At 41.2% G+C, this 24328-nt stretch overlaps 1 protein-coding gene across 6 annotated transcripts in view; it reads left to right on the forward strand.

Moving 5' to 3' along the window:
* ESRRG (estrogen related receptor gamma) overlaps positions 1–24328 on the forward strand; it is a 590395-nt gene that overhangs the window by 17391 nt on the left and 548676 nt on the right. For 2 of the 6 annotated variants that reach the window (XM_036931759.2, XM_036931796.2), the window contains exon 1: positions 23569–23714. The exons of 3 other annotated variants lie outside the window; for them this stretch is intronic. The gene's annotated coding sequence lies outside the window, so the exon portion shown is untranslated. One more of the 6 variants, XM_036931753.2, reaches the window with a different exon arrangement.

The raw sequence follows: 24328 nt of genomic DNA on the forward strand, positions 1-24328 counted from the left end.
GGAACTTGCCAATGAGATGACAGCCAGAGTTAAGACTTGCCAGTGATCACTGTTACCTGTGCCGATGGTTTTATGCCTACATTCCTCTCAAGGTAATTAATATATTTATATCCATAACATGGAAAATTGCCTATCTTAATCTATTTTATCTGTAACACCTACATAGAATGCAGACATTTTAACAGGGTGAGTATGAGATGGATCAGGGGGGAAAAAACATTAATAAATCTTCCTTTCGGTCTTTGCTTCCCTTCTGTATCCACTTATACCAAAAAATTACCATTAAGAGGTAGTCCATGGATTGGAAATGAGCCTGCTATAAACTAATTCTTTCATTCATTTATTCATTACCTTTATATCAAGCAGTTGTCAAATATTAGACACTGTCCCAGGTGCTGGGTAGTGAATGAAACACACAAAAGTCCCTGGGCTGATGGAGCTTACTAGTGGAGAGACAGTGGACAATGTGAGTAGGTAAATATATAGGATGTAAGATAGTGGTAAGTGCTCTGAAGAAAAGAAAAAGGAAGGGAAGGGTCTATGAAATGTTTGGGGGGATGAAATTCAGTTCAGGTGGCCAGAGAAGGCGTCTATGAGAAAGTGAGTTTTGAGTGCAGAACTGTAGGAAAGGAGGAAGCCAACCTTGTGGATATGTTGGGGGAAAAGCATTTCAGGCAGAGGGAATAGCAAGTGCAGAGTATCTGTGGGAGGAACACGCCTGGCATGTTTGAGCAAGGACAGTGAAGCTGGGGCACAGTGAACAAGAGGGCAAGTGTGGGAGAAGCAGCAGAGAGAGTTTATGGGGCAGGGCAGTACAGATCCTGTGGGGCCTGCAGGTCAGCATTTGTAGACTTGACCTCCTGTGGGTGGGGGCAGGTGGGGAGGGGCTGCTCTGGAGCATGCGTGGGTGAGACTCTTTTGCTTCAGTTGACATTTATTGATGACCAGCCACATGGCATTTGCTGTGCAATGCTCTGGAGGCCGAAAGAAGACAGGTAAAGGTATTTCCCTCAAGTTATTCAGTCTGATAGAGGAATAGAAAAGTAGACACTTAAATGCTGCACTCTACACTTCCTTCTCCCAAGTGGAGAGTTTTACACAGGTGTGAACAAATGCCCAGCCATATTTTTCTAAAAGCTGAAGGAAAGCTCACAATGACACTCAGAGATACACCTTGCTCAGCAGCATAGGGTGACTGCCTACTTCCTCACTTCCTCACATTCAACACATTTCTCTGAGAGAAAACATGGTTAAGTACAAAACCTTTTAGATTTCTACCCACAGGTAACAGTGTGCCCAATTTTCTGGAATAACATTGTTCTTGAAAAGTTAAAGATACATAGAATTTGGGTCTGGTGAGTTATATTCATAATTAATTCTAAAACATTAGTCATGTCAGTAAATCTATGACTCTTATCTTGTGAAATGAAAAAGCACCTCATGTTTTTTTTTTTTTAGTAAGGCCAAATTTTCTCACTGTGCTGAAATAAAATAATAGCTGTAATTAGACACCTCAATTGGGGAGGACTTATTTTTTTCAGCCTTGCTCAGATTGTTGCATAGCAAGAGTGTAAGATCTTTCTGGATGACAGACCAGTACTGCCTTCTGTATCCACATCAGGTGGATATTGGTTATTTTCTTCCTGGTTATTCTTGGTTATTTTCTTCTACCTCGCACTTACTTACACTTTATATACTTCAGATTTAACAATTTTTGTTTTTCATGGTGCAATGTAAGAAAAGGTCCTGATCTGTGTTGTGAGCCTTATTTTTAAATAATGTTAGAGGTCCCATTCATTCTCTCCTGGTCCAAATTCGTAAAGGAAGGAGTAGCAAAGAATTTGCAGGCATCTTTAATCAACCACAGTTTGCCCTCTGGCAATAAATTAATTACATTCTTTCCAAATGAAAGGCACTCTCTCTCTCTCTCCCCAAACCCCCAGAGTCACTTCCCATTATGTCATTGGTTTTAAAGGTCAGGATTTTGTCATATACATCAGGTCTACATGTGGATGGGCCTCCCAGGAAGGAGGTCCTTGAAAATGGGTCTTAATCTGAGGGCCCCTGGACCAAAAAGATAAGTTTCAGGCCCATCTGCACTCCTCACTCAATGTGTAGTGTCATACCACTGTAAACTGCTGTAAACACTCCTGTTCCAAAAGGAGGAGGAGGCATGGGAGGCACACAGTAGTGCCTGATTCCTAGCAATTCTGAAATTGATCCAGTCATATGTCACCAGTTCCTTGATTAAGGGCCCATCTTGCTGCTTCAGAATACTTCTCTGAGGCTCTCAGTCTCTACGCTTTGATATCTTAGTTCCAGCCTCATTAAAAAAAAAAAAAGACCCATGTTTGCAACTGAGTAGCTTTCTCAGCCTGTTTCCTACTGGTTGAAAGTTGGGAGTCTAAAGATCTCTTTTCATTTTGTACTTTCAGTCCAGTTTGGTCCCAGGTAGTAGCCCCTCTACCAATACAATTCTCTTAAAAACAAAGGGGTTTCCCATGACTTACTGGCATGTGTGCTATTAGGCAACAGCCTCACTTACGTGTCACTTCAAGATACATCCTTCTTGGAACAGAACAGCAGCAGACTCACAGAACCCAAGAATGGACTAACAGTTACCAAAGGAAGAAGAGACTGGGGAGGATGGGTGGGAAGGGAGGGATAAGGGGAAAAAGGGGCATTATGATTAGTACACATAATGTTGGGGTGGGGCATGGGGAAGGCAGTATAGCACAGAGAAGACAAGTAGTGATTCTATAGCATCTTACTATGCTGATGGACAGTGACTGTAAAGGGGTATGTGGTGGGGACTTGAAAATGGGGGGAATCTAGTAAGCACAATGTTGTTCATGTAAGTGTATATTAATGAAGTTTGCTCTTTGAACTGTAGATGCTCTTTGTTTGGCTGAAAGTTTCTGTGGGGAACCATTTCAGATTTTTCTGAGGTCTTAACAGAGACTCCAGATTTGATCTTTATTTTGAAGCAATTAATCATTTCTTACTTTAAGAATCCTTTTTGAGACAGACTAGACACGAGAAACAGTTTGTTTTGAAACCCAGCAAATCCTAGATCTAAATTCTGCTAAAAAAAAATTGAACAGGCTTTCCTTTACCCCCTTTCTTTCTTCTCCAGTTTTATTACAGACAGTTACTAGAAGGCAGATAGCATTTTCAACATTGTACAAGGAAATCTTAATCGTATCTTTAAGCTCATTAGGTTCCCTGCCTTTTCTATTTTCCACATTATTATAGGCAATAATTTGCTAACTGTTCTGCCCATACATAATTCAGGGGTCCTTTTTCTGCAGCGTCCCATGTCTTTTGCCCTCTGTCCTTCAAGTTCTTATCTCTCTGAGGCCCTTCCCACTTTCATTAACCATCTCCTAAAGGCCCTAACAGCTAGTGCCTGCCACTTGGTCCTGAAGCCAATGAATGCTACATATTTTAGTTTTTTTAGACAGAGTCCCGTGTTTGGAAACAAATTCTATCAAGTTATATATCTGTGTAAAAATTTACCCTAGAACTTGGTGGCTTAAAATAGCCACTTTATTTTGCTCATGATTGTGTGGATCTGAAACTGGGAAGAAATGTGGCTGGATAGTTGGTGCTGGGGTCTCGCCTGCAGTTGTAGTTGTATGTTGGGCTGAGCAATGTTTACCTGAAGTGGCTCGATGTCCAAATGGGTCATTCACATGGCCTGCAGGTGATAACTGGCTGTGGTCTGAGAGCTCAGGTGTGGCTGTCAACCTGTGTATCTCTATGTAGCTTCTTCTTGTGGTGTGGGTTTCTCACAACATAGTGGCGAGATTTTAGGAGGGAACGTCTTGATAGAGAATATTTCAAGAGACTTGGATAGAATCTGTAAAGTTTCTTATGTCTCAGCTTTGGAAATCCCACGATGTTGTTTTTGTTTTATTCTGATATCTCTCGTTCATTGAGTAGAGTTATTGTTATCTCAACAAGAAGAACAAATAATTTGTGGTTACCTTTAATTTCCATGTTGATTATCAGAGCCCTCCCAAACGATCCCATTTTTGAGGGGATATTAGTGACGTACATACTTACTGAGAGCCAGCAGGTGCTTATTTGGGAGGTCGTTCAGGGGATTCTGTGGTCCAGGAGACGTACATAAGGAATTCCAATCCAGAGAACTCTTTATGCTAGAAGCTTTTTGCCTTGAAAAAGTTCTGAAGTTTGTGAAATGTCACAAACCTTTAGCAGATGACTTTCTTCTTTGTTCTTTGGCTCGTTCATCTTGTTTCCTTAGTTCTGAATGCCATGGAATAATCTGTATATAAGTTTTGAAATTATATGAATCCGTGTCAGAATGGTCTATTGTTAACTTCGGTTGCACAGTCTGCCCTATTTTATACTTCCTAGCATGACTCAGTGATCTTTTAACAGTAGTGTATCAAAATCTCAACCTTTTGTTTTGGAGAGCTGGGTGCTAAGAAGACTGGACTGGCAAAGCAGCGGGGTCATATCCATGTATGATGGGGTGTGGCAGGTTCCTGAGAATATGCCAGCCTTGGAGGCTTGATGACTGTCAAAGTATGTGTTGGAGGGAATAGAAGGAGGGGAACCAGGGCCACTTCGGTGAGCCCTTGTCTCCGTCGGTCCTTGTGTCATCTTGGACTCCTACTCCTTGGATGCTTTCTAGTATGGCTACAGACTTGGAGAATACAAACAAACAAAAGTCAGGACTCCTCTTGAACAACCCTGACCTTTGGCCTCTGACCCTGAGTGGCATTCATGAAAAGAGGGGAGTGAAAAGAGGACTGACTGAGGGGAGGAAATGAGAGACAGGGGTCACAGGTAAAATGCAAGATCAGATGCTTGCCATAGCTTGGAAACTGAGAAATCACAGCAAAAATCGACATCAGTGATTCCCTGTGGTCAGCAACAAGCTAGTTTGGAGGCTGAGATCCAGAAAGAGGCAAATGGGAAAAGATTGGCTATAGTTATAAGCACACTGAAGTTCTGTGAATCAAGAGGACAAAGTCGTGAAAAGTGATCACATTCTGGGAGCCCAAACAGACAAGATTAGGTGATTTGAAAGGATTTATTTAACACAGGGATTGGTATAATGGTTTCAACTCATTCTGGTCAATTGATAGTTGCTTTTCAGAGTGCTATGTTGGGAACAACTCTGAGGCCATATTTGGGATGTGCATGAAAGGGTGCCATGATTTCCTAGCAGTGTCCACCGCTGGGTGGGGGTGGCAGCCTCTGTGCCATGTGGTTATCATCTGTGGCCAAGCTGATGAAGAGGAGGCTGGCACATAGATGCCAGGATGTGGCTCTGAAAAGTGTTGTAGGGAGCCTCAGAGTTGGCTAGAGAAGTGACCTACTAGAACCTAACTGAACAGTGATAATTTACCCCCTAGAAAGGTCAGACTTCAGCACCTCAATTTAAAGACACTTTAAAGATATGGTGTGTTCTGATAGCTAGACATTAAAGCCTCCAAGGTTACTAACACCAGAGCTATTCATGAACTATAACCATTTTGCTGCTAGTCTCTTTGATTTTATTTTTTGGCCTCTTCTATTCTCACTTTTTGACTTTGCTAATAACTTCATTTGTGTCAGTCCCCCAGTTTTTTTTCTTGAACACTGGATGACTGTAGACTTCCTTCCACCTGGAGTGCTTGGCTGCCGTGACTGTGAAGGCAGGTGGAATGGATGAAGGCAGCTTCCCAAACCCCCAGGGCAGCAGTGTGTCTGGTGATATGGGGAAACACGTAGTTTAGAAAGAGCACTTTCGTAGATTTTGGTCTGGCATGTGACAAGAGTTATCACCCTCCACACCAATACAAATGGAGAATGAAAAAAAAACACAGAATTTTTCTATATTCCAGGCTTCTCTGATGATCCATCCAGAACTCCTGGGTGCTTTGTCTGGTTGAGTTAAGAACATAAGCAAGCGGACACATCTGAACGCAGTTGATTTAAGGAAAAGGAAAAGGGCCTTGGCCTCATATTTCTTGCCTAGGATTAGGATGGCCTCTGGATCTGGACCTGCAGTGTTGAAAAGGAGTATATGGAACAGAGTATAGAGTTTGTAGCCAATTTCCTGTGTATTTTTGTTCAATGCCTGTGTTAGGCAGTCTTGCATAGCATCTAAATGGAAGGAAACAGTCGTTCCCAATCTATGCCATGAAATTCTCTTGGTATGTTCTTTTCCTTGATTTATACAGACTCATTCTTGAACATCTTGGTGGGAAAACCAAGCTGGTATTTGCTCTTGTGCATTTGACTTTGTGCAAAATATGTCTGAAGGGTGAAGTCCTTGCCTTTTAGACTATCCCATTGCATTTTTAGGTAGGGGCTACCAGGTATCAAAATTTCACATACACAGCCATGAAATCTGTTATAAATATGTTATTGTAATGATTAAAAAATAAAAGACTCATTAGATTTAATTAAACAGAGTTGGCAAACACCATCAAAGAGCTGTGATGAACTATGGAAGTCTAAGTGGTGGAGAAATGATGTAGAATGACTACAAGAAAGTGACATTTGGGAAGATATTTGAGGAATGACTGAGATTTTGACTAATGAAAGTGGTAGAATTTGAGAGAAAAATCAAAGGTTTGGACACAGTAGCAACTATACATGGTTCTGTTTGAATAGGTTAAGAGTTTTTATGGCAAAGAATGAGGAGAAAAACGAGGACAGTTTTTATTTTTTTAATTATAGGGAGACTTAAGTGCTAGTCTGGGTTATTTGTTTTTACTTTGGTCAGTTATGGGGAAGTACTGAAGTTTTTTAAGCATAACAGTGATATCAGAGTTGGAACAGCATGCTTTAAATAGACTTCATCTCATATTGGCCACTCTGTTTATGAAGATTTTTATATATAAGCACATAAATATGTACATATAAATTTCTACAGCCAAAGGAAAAGGTTATATTTTATGGCATAAAATTATATTTTTTGGCTCTGACTCAGCAGTCATAAAATCTATTTATAAGCATAAGAAAGATGGAAAACACTCTTTAGAACATCTTAAATAACTGTATGGAGGCCAGTTCCCTGGCCCTTGTGCTTAAGTAGCTCACACTGAATTTTAGAGGATTTTTTTTCAGTACATTTCAGTATTAAATTTGAGCATAGAAACAGGCCATATATCTACTAGGTAATTTCTTTGGGAACTTTGAGTCCCACTATCTACAATGAAATGTTCATATATGCATTTAAATGCAACTATTAAGAAGAACTTGAACCTTTTCCTCTGTCTGCTGCCTCATAAAACAAACTTTCCAAACTAAGCCCAGAGGGAAAAAAGAAGCCCAGTATCTATGTATAAGTTTCAGCTTCAAGTAAAAGGTGATGTCTAGAAATCACACAGGATCCTCTATCAAGGAAGCATTCGCCTTTGGCTTAGTCATGAATAAGTTATGGTTGTAGTTTGAATGCTGGGTAATGCCATCACCAATAGAAATTAATGTGACCTAAGCTGTTAATCCCAGACAGAAGAGTTGGAGTCATGGAATATGGTGAATATTAGCAAGAGGTATCTTAGGATGTTCTTAGGTGTTAGGATGAGGAGACTTGGGGTACATCAGTCACCCCTCAGCCACAGTTTTACTTCCCATGGTTTCAGTTACCCATGGCCAATCGAGGTCTGCAAGCAGATGATCCTCCTCCAGACATACAATCAGAAGGTTGATAGTGGCTTCATACTGCGTCACAATGCCTACGTCATTTCACCTCGCTCCATCTCATCACGTAGGCACTTGATACCTCACGTTATCATCATAAGGGTAAGTACAGTACCATAAGATATTTTGAGAGAGAGAGACCACATTCACATAACTTTTACTACAGCATATTATCATTGTTCTATTTTTTTATTATTTATTATTGTTCATCTCTCACTGTGCCTAGTTTATAATTAAGCTTTATCATAGGGATGCATGTATAGAAAAAAACATAGTATATATACAGATTGGTACTATCTGCAGTTTCAGTCATTCACTGGGAAGTCTCGGAACATATCCCCTGCAGATAAGGGGGATACTGTACTGTTACTCATGTAACATGACAGAGGGCAATTTTTTCTTTTCTTTTCTTTATTTTTTTAAAATCTGAGTTCTAAGATTAAGCCAGGCTATGAATATCAGCTTGACTATACGGAAATTAGTCAATGTTTGGGTTCTGCTGTAATATCTCTGCTTAGCTTGCAAAACAGATTGATCAGTTTCCATGTATTAGGCTAATCAATACATCCAGGTCTACTAAAGCTGTCTTAATTGTTCCAGGTTTTTAAACTTCTCAGTTCCACATAGGTGGTAAACTGAGGTAGTGGGAAACGAGACCAATTTTTAAATCATGATAGGCATATAGAGCACAGTAAAAACACAAAATTAGGCTAAAGTCAATTGTGTGCCAAGAAGAATTTTCAAGTGTGTCCACTTTAGAATGATAGGAGTGAGTTTGGTACAATTTGAAGTCAGGCCAAGGAAGTTGTCAAGGTTAAGGCAGTAAGGCCGGAGACGGGATTATAGTCACAGATGAAAGATGACAAAATTCAAAGTCAAGTGTCCCGTGTCAGCAAAATTTAGGGCTTGGCCTACAACAAACAGCTTGTAACAGGATAGTTGATGTTACCAAGACGACTGCTGAGGAAATTTTTCTCTCCAAAAGCCCCCTCTCCTGATAAGTGAGGCTCTTTATCCCAAACAATTCAGGGCTTTTCCTCTTCCATTATATCCTGTACCTGAAGTAAAGCCATCAATGTCCTTTGTAATCCTGTCATTTCAGTTCACACTTAACTAAATACTTTTAGGAACTAGTCACAGAATTACTTAAGAACAACCGCCAGAACCCCCAGGAAACCCACTGAGACCAGACGGTGTGTATGTGAGTGTGAGTGTGAACGGTGTTAGGTGAGCGTGATGGTAGCATGACCTCTGGTGACGCAGAGGGGACAATAGTGAGGAGATCTGGCCTTCCTACTGCCATTCACTCACATTTCAAAGAAGTTCCCCTTTGATCTTACATATTGACACATCAAATACATTAACTTTCAAAAAACAGTGTTTCCTTTGCTTGAAAATTGCTTGAAATCTATTGCTTAGAGACTATGGCACTTAAAGACTTTTCCCTGATCTTAGTTTGTTTTGTTTTGTTTTTATCTTTGGAAGAAAACTTTTTTTTTTTTTCATTCTTTAGCATTTAAGTCTACCACTGTGATTGCCCATCTGGAGATGTTGTGTACTATTTAATTTTCCATACAGACAAATGAACCCACCACGATCTGATTCAGTCACTGATTTAGTTTTAAGAGGGTGATTATATGGTCTCAAGGTTGATTTTCTTTATCCAGAAAGTGAAATAAGGTGATGGTGAGCAGTTTTACTACCTTCTACTTCATAGAAACTCTAACTTTTCCCTTTAGGAGCCTCCAAGGTCACAGAGCCCATCAACTTCACATGCCTGCAAATCACAGGCCAGAAACACTGAGACTTGAGACTAGATGGGGCAGGTGCTGGGCTGATCATCCATGGGCAGGTTCGGGGAGGAAGCTGACACAGGGGAATAGTGTGCAGAATCTGTTACCATGGAGACAGGCAGGAACGCCTGTAGGAGTCAGCCTCAGGAACCCCAGTGAGTGCCAGGTGGTGGCCGTCCCAGCCAGCCAGGTTGTCCATGGGAGACCAGTCAGCAGAGAGACCCACAGACTCTGGCTTTAGACAGAACCATGCACACAGCCAGCATTCAGGAGCCACGTTAGAATACCCAGACCATTCTGATTAAATTAAATCTTGGGAGATGAAGAGCTCGATTCAAACTCTGGCCCCACCACTTATTAACTCATGGACCTGAACAAGTTGTTGATCTCTCTAAACTCTTAACTTCTGTAAAGTCTGAGAAAATCAGATAGTGCCTACCTTGTAGGGTAATTATGATGTTAAAAATAATAAAGCACTTACATATGCCTGAACCACACCAAGAGTACAACATATGGTAGTGTATTTTTTTTAAATTGGTTACTAGCGTTATGCCTAGAGCAAAGTGGGAATTTGATTATAGGAGCCAGGAGTTCAGTTCCTGGAGCAAAGATACCTGTCAGCAGCAGATCAGAAGGCAGAAGATTATAATATGATATTTAGCTTTCCTGGAGTTCCCCTGACTAGAGGGCAGGATGGATATCATGCTAGAATGGGGAGGAATTGTGGGTCTGATTGTGTCTCTGTGGGAATAAAAGGGTCACAGACACTAGGAACTAGATGGGATACTGCATCCACTTAGTTATACAGCTGAATTCACATAGAATCATGCTTAACCCATGGTCCTACAAAAGCTCTTCCCTAGAGACCAACCCATCATGTGAACTTCCCCCCAGATTTTTTTACTCATTGTAGAAGCCTCATCTATAAGGAAGATGATGAATCTCGAGTCATAGCATTTATTAAATTATTTTTTTATTGCAAAATTCAAGGTATCAGATAGGAAATGTATTATGAATGGGAAAACTGCCTTTTCATTGCATGATGACGTCACTAATTTCTCCCAATTCTTCTTACCCTCAAACCCAGTGCCCTGTGCTATCCAACACCTGCTGCTCCAGACTCTTACCTCTGTCTCCACTTCAAGACACTCTAGTTCTTAGGCTTGAACACCTTGCTCGGGGGCCAGTCAGCTGATAAGATAATGTCTTGCTCTCATATAGCCTCTCATCATTTACAAAGTGCCTTGCCCCTTTGATCTCATTTATATCTCCCTCCTCAACTCTGAGAGGTAGGAATCATCTCCATTGAGCAGATGAGGTGATGGGACTCAGATAGTTGAATTGCTCAAGGCCACTCAGCTGGTAAATGACACAGCCATGCCTAGAAGCCAGGTTTTCTGAAAACAAGCTCTGAGACTTTCTCCACTTGACCATGTTGCCTCAAAGCTGATGGTAGCTTGCTCTTAGACGCCCTCCCATTTCATTTGTATTTTAAATGGTAGTTTCCAGGCTTTCTTGAGCTGACTAGGCACTCAGTAGGTCCCAGCACCCTGCAGCTCGGCTTTCAGAACACACCGTCCACACCAAAGCTGTCCGCTGGGACTACCAAGGACAAGAAAGCCCTGTCTTTGACTTTGTTTCCTTCTTAAGTCAAAGATAAGTATGTGATAGATGTAAGAATTTTCAAAGCTTAAAATGGAATAGGCACTGAAGGAAGACCAGTGTCTGAAAATGTTCCTGTGCAACGCCCTGTTTTAGGAACAATTGTCACGCAATATTATGTGACAGCACAAGGATCGGAGCAAGCAGTCAGTTTTTTCAAAATAGGTCAGATCAGGCTGCTGCTCTGCCCAGGAACCTGGGTGGCTCCCACCTCTAATCCCTCCCCCCATCATTTGTCCAGGGCCCCGCCCTGTCCCACCTCTGACTCGGCTTTGGAGACCTGGGTCTGCTTGCTGTGTCTGGAGCAGAGCAAATATATAGGCACCTTTCAGCCTTTCTTTACACTTGATGATTCCTGGAATGCTGAAGAGATTACACTTCTTTCTTTGGGCATGAAGAAGCCACTTTAGGACTCTGAGGCAGGGAGTGACATTAGTCACCTGCATGATCCATTTTTTGACATGAATACAATCATGTCATTCATTCCCCTTTTAAAATCCTTTAACTGCAGCCCATCTCAGCATGACGTGCAGGCTCCATAAACTGGCTGAGGGGCTCTCTACCTCCCTACCTCGCTTTCAGTGCTCATATTCTAGCCATACCAGTAGAAGGAGGCTGACTGAGAGAAGGCTCATTAGCCCAGCAGCTCCCTACCTCCTCCAGGTAAGTCCAAGTAAATATATAATAAACTTAAAAAATTGTGTGCTTATATATAAACCAAGGTCCAAGACAAACTCCAAAGCTTTCAGATTGAGTCCTTAAGCCTCCTCTGCACAGAATGGCGGGAGCTAAGCTGAGCAACACAGAATTGTTTGGAGTCTCCTACTCACAGCATATTTTCCCTTTAGCAAAAAAAGCCCTTTCTTCTTTTTTAGTTTATTTTTCCCCCCAGCTTTATTGAGATATAACTGACATAAAACACTGTATAAGTTTAAAGTATGCAACATAAAGATTTGTTGTATTGCAAAATGATTACCACAGTAAGGTTAGTTAAATATATCCATCACCTCACATAGTTACAATTTTTTTTTTTTGATAGTGAGAACTTTAAAGATCTCTCTTGGCAACTTTCAAATGTACAATACTGTATTGTTAATTATAGTCACCCTGCTGTACATTATATCACCAGGACTTATTCACCCTATAACTGGAATGCTATACACTTTGACCACCTGTGTTGTTCCCCTGAACTCTTGGTAACCACGAATATGTTTGCTGTTTCTCTAAGTTCCCTGTTTTTAGATTTTACTGTAAGTGAAATCATACAGTATATGTCTTTCTTGGTCTGACTTATTTCCCTTAATGTATTGCCTTCAAGTTTCATCTGTGTTGTTGCAAATGGCAAGATTTCCTCATTTTTTATGGATAAATAATAATATGTGTGTGTGTGTGTAGTACATTTTCTTTATTCATCCACTGATGGACACATGGAGTGTTTCCATGTCTTGGTTATTGTAAATAGTGTTGCAATGAACATGGGGATACAGGTATCTCTTCAAGATGGAGATTTCACTTCTTTAGGATGTATACACAGAAGCGGAATTACTGGATCATATTGTGGTTCTACTTGAACCTCTATACTGTTTTCCATAGCAGCTGCACCAACTTACATTCCTATCAACAGTACACAGGCCTTCCTTTTTCTCCTCATCCTCACCAGAATTTGTTATCTTTTTGATAACAGGCATTCTAACACTTGTGAAGTGATCTCTCACTGTGGTTTCGATTTGCATTTCCCTTATGATTAGTGATGTTGAATACGTTTAGATGTACCTGTTGACCATCTGAATTTCTTCTTTGGAAAAATGTCTATTCAGGTCCTTTGCCAATTTTTAATTTGGATTTTTTTTTTTCTGTTGAATTGAATGAGTTTCTCAAGTATTTTGGAATCTTGAGGTGTCATATTCACAGAATCATTGCCAAGATGGATGTCAAGGGAGCTTTTTCCCTATGTTTTCTTCTAGGAGTTTTATGGTTCAGGTCTTACATTTAAGTCTAATGCATTTTGAGTTAATTTTTTGTGAGTGGTGTAAGGTAGGGATCCAAGTTCATTCTTTATATGTGAATGTCCAATTTTCTCAGCACCATTTATTGAAGAGACTGTGTTTTCTCCATTGATATTCTTGGGTCTCTTGTCAGATATTAATTAACCATATATGCATGGGTTTATTTTTGGTTTCTTTATTCTGTTCCAGTTGTCTGTGTGTCTACTTTGAGTCCAGTACCATATTCTTTTGATTACTATAGTTTTGTGATATAGTTTAACATTGGGAGCTGTAATGTCTCTAGCTTTGCTGTTCTTTCTCAGCAATTCTTTGGCTTCTTGGAAACTTTCGTGGTTCCATATGAATTTAAGATTTTTTTTTTCGATTTCTGTAAAAATTGCTGTTGGGATCTTGATAAGGATTGTGTTGAGTCTGGAAAGCATAGACATTTAAACAATATTAATTCTTCCAATCATGTGATTAAGTGGTCAACAAGGGTTTGAGTCTAGGCAGTTTTATTCTGGAGTTTACACTCTTTTTTCTTTTTTGGACTATCTCCAAGACAAAGATTGAAGTACAAGGTTGGCCAAGAGAGCATGGAGAGGAGGGTGTGTCCCACAGGGATGTTGTGGACTTACCCATCCACACCCTTGCACTTGGAGCCCTCTCATTACCAACTAGTTAGTCTGTGTAAAACAAAATAGTAAGGTTTTATTGGATGTTGGGTAAATGAATGAATAATTGGATGTTAGAGGTTTAGGCTTTGTGGTCATAGAGTAGAGGAAGGTTAACTGGCTCAGGCTACATTCAGATGCCAAATCCTGTTTTAGCAGTGAGGCACTCAAACCCACAATTCACCAAGAAATTTGGGTGTACTAGAATCACCTGGGGTGCTGGCTCAAAATTAGACTCCCATTTCCCAGTCCTGACCTACTGCACAGAAAATCAGGGTCAGCTTGGTGCTCTGGGTCTTTAATAAGTGCCTGGAACATTCTGATGGGCAGCTGGTTTGTTACCCACTATACTAACTAACCAAGATCACCTGGGATTGAAATGTGGTATTAAAGTGTGGCCATAAAGAAATGATACTGGTTTTCTTGTGTGAGTCCTAAACTAGCTATGAAGGTGAATTGAAAAGAGGAATTGCCAAAATGTTTGGAGCAACCACAGGATTGCTGAGGTAATTACATAGCCTCCCCAAGTGACTATTTTGTAGGGAAATGCTCATTTGGATTTGTAGTTTCTGGTGTGTTTAATAAATACCAATTTCATTTCTAAAAGAGCCACACTTCATAAAAGTGGTTTTTCTGGATAAAAAGGAAAACAGCAGAGCAGAGCATTCATCTGACGTTATTACCATGTATGCCCCACTTCATTGTTACTCTCTATGTTTAGAGAGGATTCAGTCAATTGGGTCATTTTCTGCGCTCGACGGACCATCATCATCATCTCTTTTTATATTTGCATTGTTCATAGCACTTCGACCTTTACAGAGAACAGTTCTACACTGGATGCCAAGCATTGTTTTTATATTGTGAAGCACTTGTGAAATGGTGGAGGAGGATGCAGCTCACACCTGAGATGCAGGCTGATTTCCATTAGAAGTCTATAGTTTTGTAATATAGTTTGACATTGGGAACTGTCAACCATCTGAATATCTTCTTTGGAAAAATGTCTATTCAGGCCCTATGCCAATTTTGAATTTCTCACAATATGATTTGATCTATGGAGAATCGGAATCCAGGCAATGATTAACATTGTTATATCAGAGGTCTTCTGAATTTTCATATCTCAACTTGATCTGATTTTGGTAGATGGAAAATAGTTTCATGGCTTGATACCTTAGGCCTTGGTACAATTAATTCATGGCTGAGTTTATATTAGGTTTCACAGATACTGTTAGAAACATCCACCATATATACTTTATCCCACAATAATTACACAGAAAATTAAAGAGAATCAATTCCGGTTTAGCAATCTTTTTGCTCAACCAATTTTTTGCTCTGCTTGCAGGTCTAATTGCTTTAATTCTCATTTTATTTTTCAATAAGTGGGGATCATATTCACTTCATTAGAACATTATAAGGAATAGCTACAATTAGAAAAGATATCCTTAAAGGGACTCTGACTGTGGAGAAGATACCTTCATTTGAATTTCTTCCATGACACATTTCTCTTTGGCCCTCCATTCATTCCTTTAATCCACATTTATTAAACCCCTTCTTTGGGCTAGATATGCTTCTAGGTTCTGGAGATAACACTGTGGGCAAATAACATAGCTAGAAAATGCCCTGCTTTCATGAGGCAGATTGCTATACAACAAAAGAAGGAAGTAAATTGTGAAGTATATTAGGAGGTGTCAGGGGCTAATGGGAAAAATGAAGCAGGAGGACTGGGCTGGGGAGAAGTTGGTGTTTCAATTTCCCATAAGGCGCTGGGGGGCGGGGGTGGTTTCTCTGACAGGTTAACACTTGAACAAAATCCTGAGAGAGGTGAGAAAATCAATGGCAGCTTTTTCTGAAGGGCGTTCCCTGGGGACATTAGCGCTACGAACTGCTGAAGGTTTTGTTGTTCAGTAAGTTTGGAAATAATAATTTTTAGATATTTACAATGCTTGTTAGCAAGTGAAATAATTTGAAAAGACCTCCTGGAAAGTAACCTAATTAACTCAAACATATTTAAAAACATTTCCTTCCTCTCTGTCTCCCTCCTTTCCTAACATGCCAGAGCAGCCAGGCCATAGCTTTGAACCAGCCTTCAAATGTGGATATGAGCCTGCTGCTTACGATCAGCAGGGCTTCCGAGGCAGCATGTCCAGGAAAAGTACATTCATTCTGGAACCCTGGACCTATGTGTGGGACCTCAATCTACCACTTTGTCCCTAAGCATGCCGAACTTTCCTTATTTTTGGTTTTATCATTTGCAAATTGGCATAATAATAACATGCAGGGTTGTTGTGTGGATGAAATAAGGTGGTCAACCACTTTCTAAATTGTAAAGTACTACATATACAGTTGTCTCGTGTACTTTTTTATTTGCTTTTTTGGTACCTGGGATGAGTCAGTCCACTCTTATTACCTGCCTCGGGTTTATTTATGAAGAGCTCATCAAAGGAGGGTTGAAAGAGGAGGAATAAGCATTCTGGGTCCATGAAAGGCCAAAGAGCTGCCCTCCTGGACCAGAATTCAAAACTTGGGCATTATTAGCATCAGGCGGCAACTGGCTCAGTTAATTGGCCACAGGCCTGTTTCTCTACATTAGCCAGTGGTTCCCCCACTTTAGTGGACACTGGAACCACTTTAGGGTTTAAAACATACTACTGCCTGGCTCCAACCCCCAGACTTTCTGACTTAATTGCAGTGAGGTGTGATTTGAGCATCAGGATTTTTAAAAGCTTTCGAGTGATTCCAGTGGGTGGCAAAGTTTGGAGACCACCGACATAAGCCAATCCCTGTGATCCTCTTTGTTAGCATCCTGGCCTATAAATTGATTGTGGTTACAAATCAATGAATTAGATTCTTTTTTCTTTGGGGAAGGTAAACAGTTAAGAAGGAAGGAAGGGAGGGAGGGAGGAGAATCTGCTTTCATTGGCTGCCAGTTTGACAAGGCATTATGCCCCTGTGTGCATTATGTCATTCAATCCTTCCAATAACTCTTGATACTTAAATATTATTACTCCATTTTAAAGATGCAATGACTGATCAGAGACAGTTGAAGAGCATACCTCGGGAATTTGAAACAAGATGTTCGGTTCTGTTTTCTGGGTCCTTTCCAGCACACTGACAGCCATCCAGCCCTCCTTTGGGTTCACAGTGCCCTCTCCCAACCTCTTCATTTTCCTCTCTATAGCTTTCTGGCAAAACCTGGCATCCAGCATTTATATATCAGTGTCAAATGAAGTCAGTTTGAACATTTTTGTAGAGGGAGGGACAGTTTTGCATTTTAAGTTTAAATTGGGGAAATTACATATTGCATCCCCTTATAATAACTATACTCATTAGGTAGCATAATAAGCAGTAAATGTAGGAGTTTTACAAGACAGGTCCCTTCTGAGCAAAACCCTTACAGCATATAGCTTACAGCCTCTCAGGAAGGCTGGGCTTGCTTTTTCCATTTCCCAGATTAGCTAAAGAACGTCTTTGGACTAGGAACAGATGCAGGCTAATACTCTCCCCTGAAAATAGTTTATTCAGTGAACATTTATGGAGCACCTACTGTGTGCTGGGCACTAGGAGTAAAAAAATAAATAAAACACCTGTTACACTAGAGGCATTTACCACTGAGCAGCAAAGACAGACCTATGAACAGGAATTAAAGAATGGTGAGTACAGCCACTGAAATGCGTGGCTGGAGGTAGAGAGGATGGAGTGGTGGACCACACTGGGCTGTCACAGAGTGGGAGGCAGTATTCCAGGGGAGTTATCAAGAAGTGACTTTGGAAGCATGTGGTTTGGCTCAATCATACTACCCCTTTGGTGATCGCCTAAACACCAGTGCTGGAAGGACCATCCCATGTGGACAGTAGGGCAGGTTTTAAAGAGGAAATCCAGGTTGTAAGAAGTTGAATGACTTGCCCAGGGTCATGAAAGCAGGAAGAGATAGAAATTAGATTCACACTCAAGGGTTCTGACTCCAAGTTTAGTATTCTTTCCATGACACTGAGTTTCCTCTGCTGATTCAGCAACTGGCCGGGCCACAGAGCTGAGGACATAGTTGCTAACTTATGGCATCAGGTGACATCTTGATTATTTTTTCCAGTTGAACCTGGCTGCCAAGGAAAATTCTGTCTCTCTTCTGAACCCAGGCAGTGAATGCGCTATTGCAAATGGACAAGAGAGACTTGAAATGAAAGAACTCTAGAAAACCTCAGGTGTAAAATAAAAGCTGAGATTGTATAGCTTTTTATTCAGAAATTTATGGTACAAATACAGGTGTATATAAATACTTAAAGTCACCAATACTGTTTTGCTCTGGGTGTTATATAATTTCATATTTTACAAATTAGATTTTATTCAAATAAATGTTATTTTACTTCAGATGCATTTACATTCATAATCCCCCATTTTTATTACCCCTGCCAGTGTACTAATGATTCCAGTCCCAGATCTCTTCTCAGAAATCTTTCCCAGGGCCAGTGGAATCTCGCACCTCCACAGGCCTTGAAACTTACCATAGCTCAAACGAAATTCATCATTTTCCTAGCATAGCCTTTATTTGTACCTCTTTAATATCTACCATTAATTCAGTTGCCCAAGCCAGACATTTTGGTCTGTTGATTCTAGTGCCTTTCCAGGTATCCCTCCAACCATTTCATCCCATCTCACTCCTGCAGTTGTGCTTCAGGCTCCCATTCTTTGCCACCTAACGGATGCCGTGGACCTTTACTACTGCCTTGAAACAATGAGTATTTTCCTACGTGAATTCATCTTTCTTAGCACACGTGGAATTGTCCAGCCAGCCTAAACAAAACCAGAAACCTCTTCTTACTTTAATTCAATATTCAAATATTCCTAAAAGGCTGGCACATTTTCCCATGTCAGTTAAGTAAAATACCTTGAAAAAAAATGTCTCTGATGATTGATGCTTTTACTGTCTCAAGGCCATCATTCTGAATGCTGGTGATTACTATACCCTATCCATGTTGCAGCCAGCATGATATTTAGCTTCAGTGAATGTGTTATTCTCTTTAAGTTCAGTTTTAAAATGAACTAATCTTACATCAGTGGTTCTTAACCTTTCTGAAGTCATGAACCCTAAGTGTGGGGCTTCTCTTGAGAACAATGCACACGCACATTTTTCCTTCAGTTTCAAGACTTTCCTAATTCATCCATGGGTCCCTAGAGCCATCAGGAAATCTGGGTTGAGGACTCCTGACTTATATGAAATTGTTTTTATTCTTTCACATTAGAGGCATGGTATAAATTTCTATTTTAAAGTGTTCTAATGAACTTGATTCTAGTTGATGAATTAGATGCAATCCTTTTCCATAGTCTGTACTATTTCTCTGAGTATGGGCTGGGACAAGGTGATTGATCTGCCTGGTCATCTTGATTCTGCCCTTAACTAGTTCTAGGACTTTGTGAAGTCTTATGACTAGCAAGATGTCATAGAAACCCACTTATATTCTCAGCCAGGGAACTTGAGTTCTTGTCCCCATAAACTCTACTAACTTTGTGAAATGCTTTAGAAACACAGCTGTGGTGTAAAATGAGGCACACCTGCCATGATAATAATTTGGTTGTACCGGTGGAGTGTTTTCACTTCTGCAATTTCATGTTATCCTAACAAAAACCTGGTGAGAAGGTCAATGAGTTAAAAGCATTCAATGCATAAGGATAACTAGGGAAAGGAATATGGAGAGGGGCTTGCTCAAATTTAGTTATAATCAGCAAATATGAAAGAGGGGCCCGTTCTGGTTCTAGACCCCCCAGTCTCCTCACTGTAAACCTGTGCTCTCCAACTAATTTCATGATCTATTTAATTCAAGCTAAGCATGAGTCTAAGGCACCCAGGCAGATATGGTTGGATCCATTCAAATCAGATCTGTACAACAGTCTGATGTTATTAAAAGAAAGTTGTAGGCAAGCATGAGTGCTGACCATTTACGTTTTGGAAGATACAGTAGGCTACTGATACACTGAGTTATTAATCATTATATCTCATATAAAAGGGCCCATCTTGGAAAATATGTTTGGACATATTTTTTTGTGTGGATTATTTCCTGAGCTACCCTTAAGTATACTCAGGAATTAGAAATATGATCTTTGCCAATGTTACCTGAGCCTCCCAAGGATAAATTTATATCCTCTGAAAAACCAGTCTTACTAGGCTGAGGGCCCTCTTTCTCTCTCTCTCTCTCTCTGTCACACACACACACACACACACACACACACACACACACACACACACACACACACACACACACACACACACACACACACACACACACACACACACACACACCCTGTTTCAGGCGTGTAGAAGCTTAGAGTTGGAGGCACCTTGGAGATGGGTTAAATTTCTTCTTGTGGAAGAAGGGAACTGAGGCCCAAAAGGATAAAAGAATTTGCTAGAGGTCACACACAAAGAATTTGCTAGAGGTCGCACACATAGCTGATCAGTAGCAGACTTAAGATGAGATCACAGGTCTCCTAACTCCTGGTCCTCATTTATTTTCCTATCTTTTTAAGCAGAACAATTAATTTCTTGACATGCAGAAAATTCAAAATATAGCAGAGAAAGGCTCGCAACAGTTGAAAAGTCATAATGATTAAGTTTATAAGAGCTTTCCAAATACATTATATATGTGTTCACCCCCCTCTCCCAGCACACACAATTGTTAATATTAATATTTAATCTCTAATTATATAATTTTACCTTTGGTTGTATTCTGGGGATTATCTGAAATATGGAGAAACAAACTTGCAATTTCTTCAGCTGAAAGTGTAGAACTTTTGCTCTGTAGAACTTTAAATTTCTATCAAATTGAAAAGTGGCATCCTAGGTCTCCAAAGGACAGTTTTGTGTCCATTAGTGCATCAGAAGCTGTTTAATGAGAAGCAGTGTTGTTCTTCTCACTACCCAGGCAAACCAGAAGAGGCAAGGAAAAAAAAAAAACATAATCCTGTGAGAAAGGAATTCAGAGGTGAGGAAGAGATGACAAAATAAATCCTGGAAACAGAGAACAGTGATGTCATTTGTAGAGGTGAACATTGTGAGACAGAGAGAATGATCAATACACCCAATAATAGCTTTGTGGGCAATGTAGGACTTGCACTTGGTCATGACCAATGGATAGAATTGAAAAGCAAAGAGGCAGATGTGGGCATTGAATGCCTGGGCAACAACATGACATTGAAGTAGGAGTGGGTGACCATCGTGAGCCATGGGTGTGGATGTGAGTAGACAAAGTGAAGTTGAATAGGTAGGTAGATAAGCAGGGAGCTTGATGGCAAGGCCTCAAGGCCCTGGAATATGAAACCCAACCATGTAACTTTGGGCAAATGACTTAACTTCTCTGTACCTAAATTCCTTGGGTAAAATGGGAATACCAGTAACTCACTATCTCATACTGCTGAGATTTAATTAGATTTGCAGTTCTAAGAACAGGTAAAGTTTAAAACAGAGCTGCCTATGCATTCCATTCACCTTAGTAAGCAGTTTTGTGCCCTTTGGTTTATTTGGGAAGTTAAACTGAACATGCTACAACAATATTAACTATTACATTTAAGGTGAAGCCAGAAAATAAAGACTTGAAAGTGATCTGGGGAGTCTGAACTTGAATAAACATCAGAGAGCTGTTCTTAGGCAGAGTTGGGTTTAGAGAATCTGGCCTGAAGGATCTATTTAAAGCCTCCAGAGAACTTAGGTGCTCTGCCCCTACCCTTTGCTGGTTACTCAAACATCTTACCCCCGGGGAAGGAAACCACTTGGCTGTCTGCACTGGCATGTGGATTGTTGAGAAACAGTGTGGAAAGCATTTGCCTGGAAAAAAAAAAAGGATTTCAAGGGATTAAAATTAGTTAAATTTTCATGGTTCTTTTCCTTTGTAGTGGATCTTTAAGGGTCCGGTTCTTTAAAAAATGCTGGATAACCAGGTGGGTAGATTAAATATTAATGAACCCCTCTTGGATAGTTACTGAAAAGTAACCGGTTATATTGATAGACAGTGCCTCCTCAGGTTCCGAGCAGGCCCTTGCCTTTTTTAGAATCATCTTTGACACGGACAACCTCTAGGCACCAGACCAGACTGCACCAATTTGGCATTCTAAGGAGACTGATATGCAGATCCAGAAAGTTCTGTCCAGTTGTTAAGGGTGGCAAGCTACCATTCAGGTTTAGGGATCTTTCCACTAGTCAATAGTCCTCAGACCCTCTTATCTTCTCTCCAACTCCGATCATCGGGTCTTTGCAGAATAACAATGCTTTCCCTATGGAATTTGCCAGTGATTCTCCGTCTATGACTCTAGAGGGAGAAGACCTAACAGATTACTTGTTATTTTCATTTAACTTAGGCAAACTTTCAAATAGGTAAACTATTTTTAAACTTAGCAGCTGCAGATTATCTTGGAGGAGTTCAAAAGTTCTCCTCCCAATTGGCTTTGCTTTTCAGATTTGACACTCTCCTGCAGGCTTGTTTTTTTGGTGACCTTGGCTTCTGCTGTCATCTTTCAGGAATTTGGAGTCAGTAGGAACAGTGACTTGTACCAATACATGATGGTGACCAAGGTTAACAAAAATCCCTAAGCCCATTCTTCTACTACAAATGGGAAATCAGTGCTGAAGGGCAAAGGAGTTGCTGAATCTGTCACTTAGATACTCACATTTCAATAATGCATATGTGGTGACAAGTATTTACAGTATTATAAGTAATAGAAGCTACATAAGACATATCAGTGTACAAATAACACAAACTAAATATTATAAAAGGACATGCTCTCTGCTTGACCTGTCATGTGGCCACACTATCTAAAAGACGTTCTCATGTTTGCAGAAATAAATATTAAGGATTATCCTTGAGACCTTTCCTAGTGATCCTAGAGAACATAATCACAGAAATGACAAATCCAGTGAATAGCTGGCAATAATATCTTCGTATTAAAAAAAGAAAGTTTTCCTGTTGTTGCACAAAAATTCAAATAAAAGCTAGTTATTCTTTCTTCCCTTTCAAACTTCCCTGGTGGGCCAGATGCTAAGACACTCCCCCCACCAAATTTCCTGATGTGCCCATAGAGCCCCTCTGTTTCTCAGTCTTTTTCTCCTGTCTCCTCCCCACTTGTAAAAGGCTTTAAAGAACATCTCCGGGAGACAAAAATAGCTCCAGTTGTGAGAGGCCTACACACTGGGAATGCAACCGAGGGATGCAAGTCAGCGAGGGCGAGCCTCGAACATGGGTGTCTGGCCCTGGGTGGGTGCGCCTCTCTGTCTTGCTGCCCATTCTCTGCCTGGGCCCGGTGGGTAGAAGGGGAAATGGTTTTTCAGCGGCGGGAGGTGGGCCGTGTAGGTTTGGGGTTCGGTAGTCGAAGGCATCGAAACCCCAGCTTTCGGGCTGAGGACTCTTTCTTCCCCTCCCCCTACGTTTTCAAAATTTATTTTGCCCAGGCGGGGACTGGCGACGGTCAAAAGGGAGCAGTTGGCACTGAATGTCACCCTGAAGGTAAAATGAAAGACAAAAGATGAACGCATGCCTGCCTTCCGTTTGCAGCGGCTGCGGCAGCGGCAGTAGCGGCAGGATTTAAAGGGGAAAAAAACCCCATACGCACAGACACACAAATACACACACCCAGAGGCGTCAATTATGCAAACGCAATAATGCAATCAAATCATGATAGTGCCGGGAATTTTTTTTTTTAAAAAAAAGATATTTATTTTTAAAAAGAGAGAGAGAGAAACGCATGCAAACAGAAACGTGCACATACCACGTAACCACCCGAGGAGAACCTGGCAGCGTCTCTCCTCTTCTGCCAAGTTATCATTGAGAAAACAGACAGGCATCATGACGTCCTGGGTCACAGGGAGTGCGGACCGACGCTACCAAGAGAAAAGGGAGGCGCCTGGGCGCTCCGGCTAGCCGCGGGCGCCCCTCTGCCCCTCGCAGCCCGGCTCGGTGAGTGCACAGCCGCTCGGGACGCGGACCCCGGGGGCCAGGCCGGCCCCGCGCCCGCGGGGGCAGAGCGGGTGGCGGCGCCCTTGCCACCGGCGGGCCGGCCAGCACCCCCTCGCCTGCCGAGGTCGCGGGAGCCCAGTGAAAGGAGGCGTGTGTAAGATGTGCAATGTTCCTGCATGGGGGTTTTGTAGACTTTCATAGCCCAAGAAACCGGCTTCGGCTTCTTTAAAATCCCCGACGACTCACCTGATTAACCTGCTGCAGTTCTGACCCTGCCAAGGTAACTGGTCCAAATCCTTATCATCAACATCTGGAGACGGACATTTGCATCGGGGGCATTCTTGATTTGCAGTCCTGGTGGAAATCTCTATTGCTACCCCCTTCCCCCCTCACTTGTTTAGAGTCTCTCGGAAAAAAAAAAAAAAAAGCAGCCCCTCCGTCACTAACACAACCCTGAGTACTGTCCACCGCTTGTAGACTTGCCTTACCATGACTGCAAAACTGTCAGCGTGTGTGCTGGAGACACAGATAAATTCTGTTTCAGTGAGATTTGTTCTTTAAACACCTCTCCCATCCCCCCTCCTGGATAGAGACTTCAGTGCTTGGTAAAGTGG

The sequence above is a fragment of the Manis pentadactyla genome, chromosome 19 (genome assembly GCF_030020395.1).
Source record: "Manis pentadactyla isolate mManPen7 chromosome 19, mManPen7.hap1, whole genome shotgun sequence".
Classification (NCBI taxonomy): Eukaryota; Metazoa; Chordata; class Mammalia; order Pholidota; family Manidae; genus Manis; species Manis pentadactyla.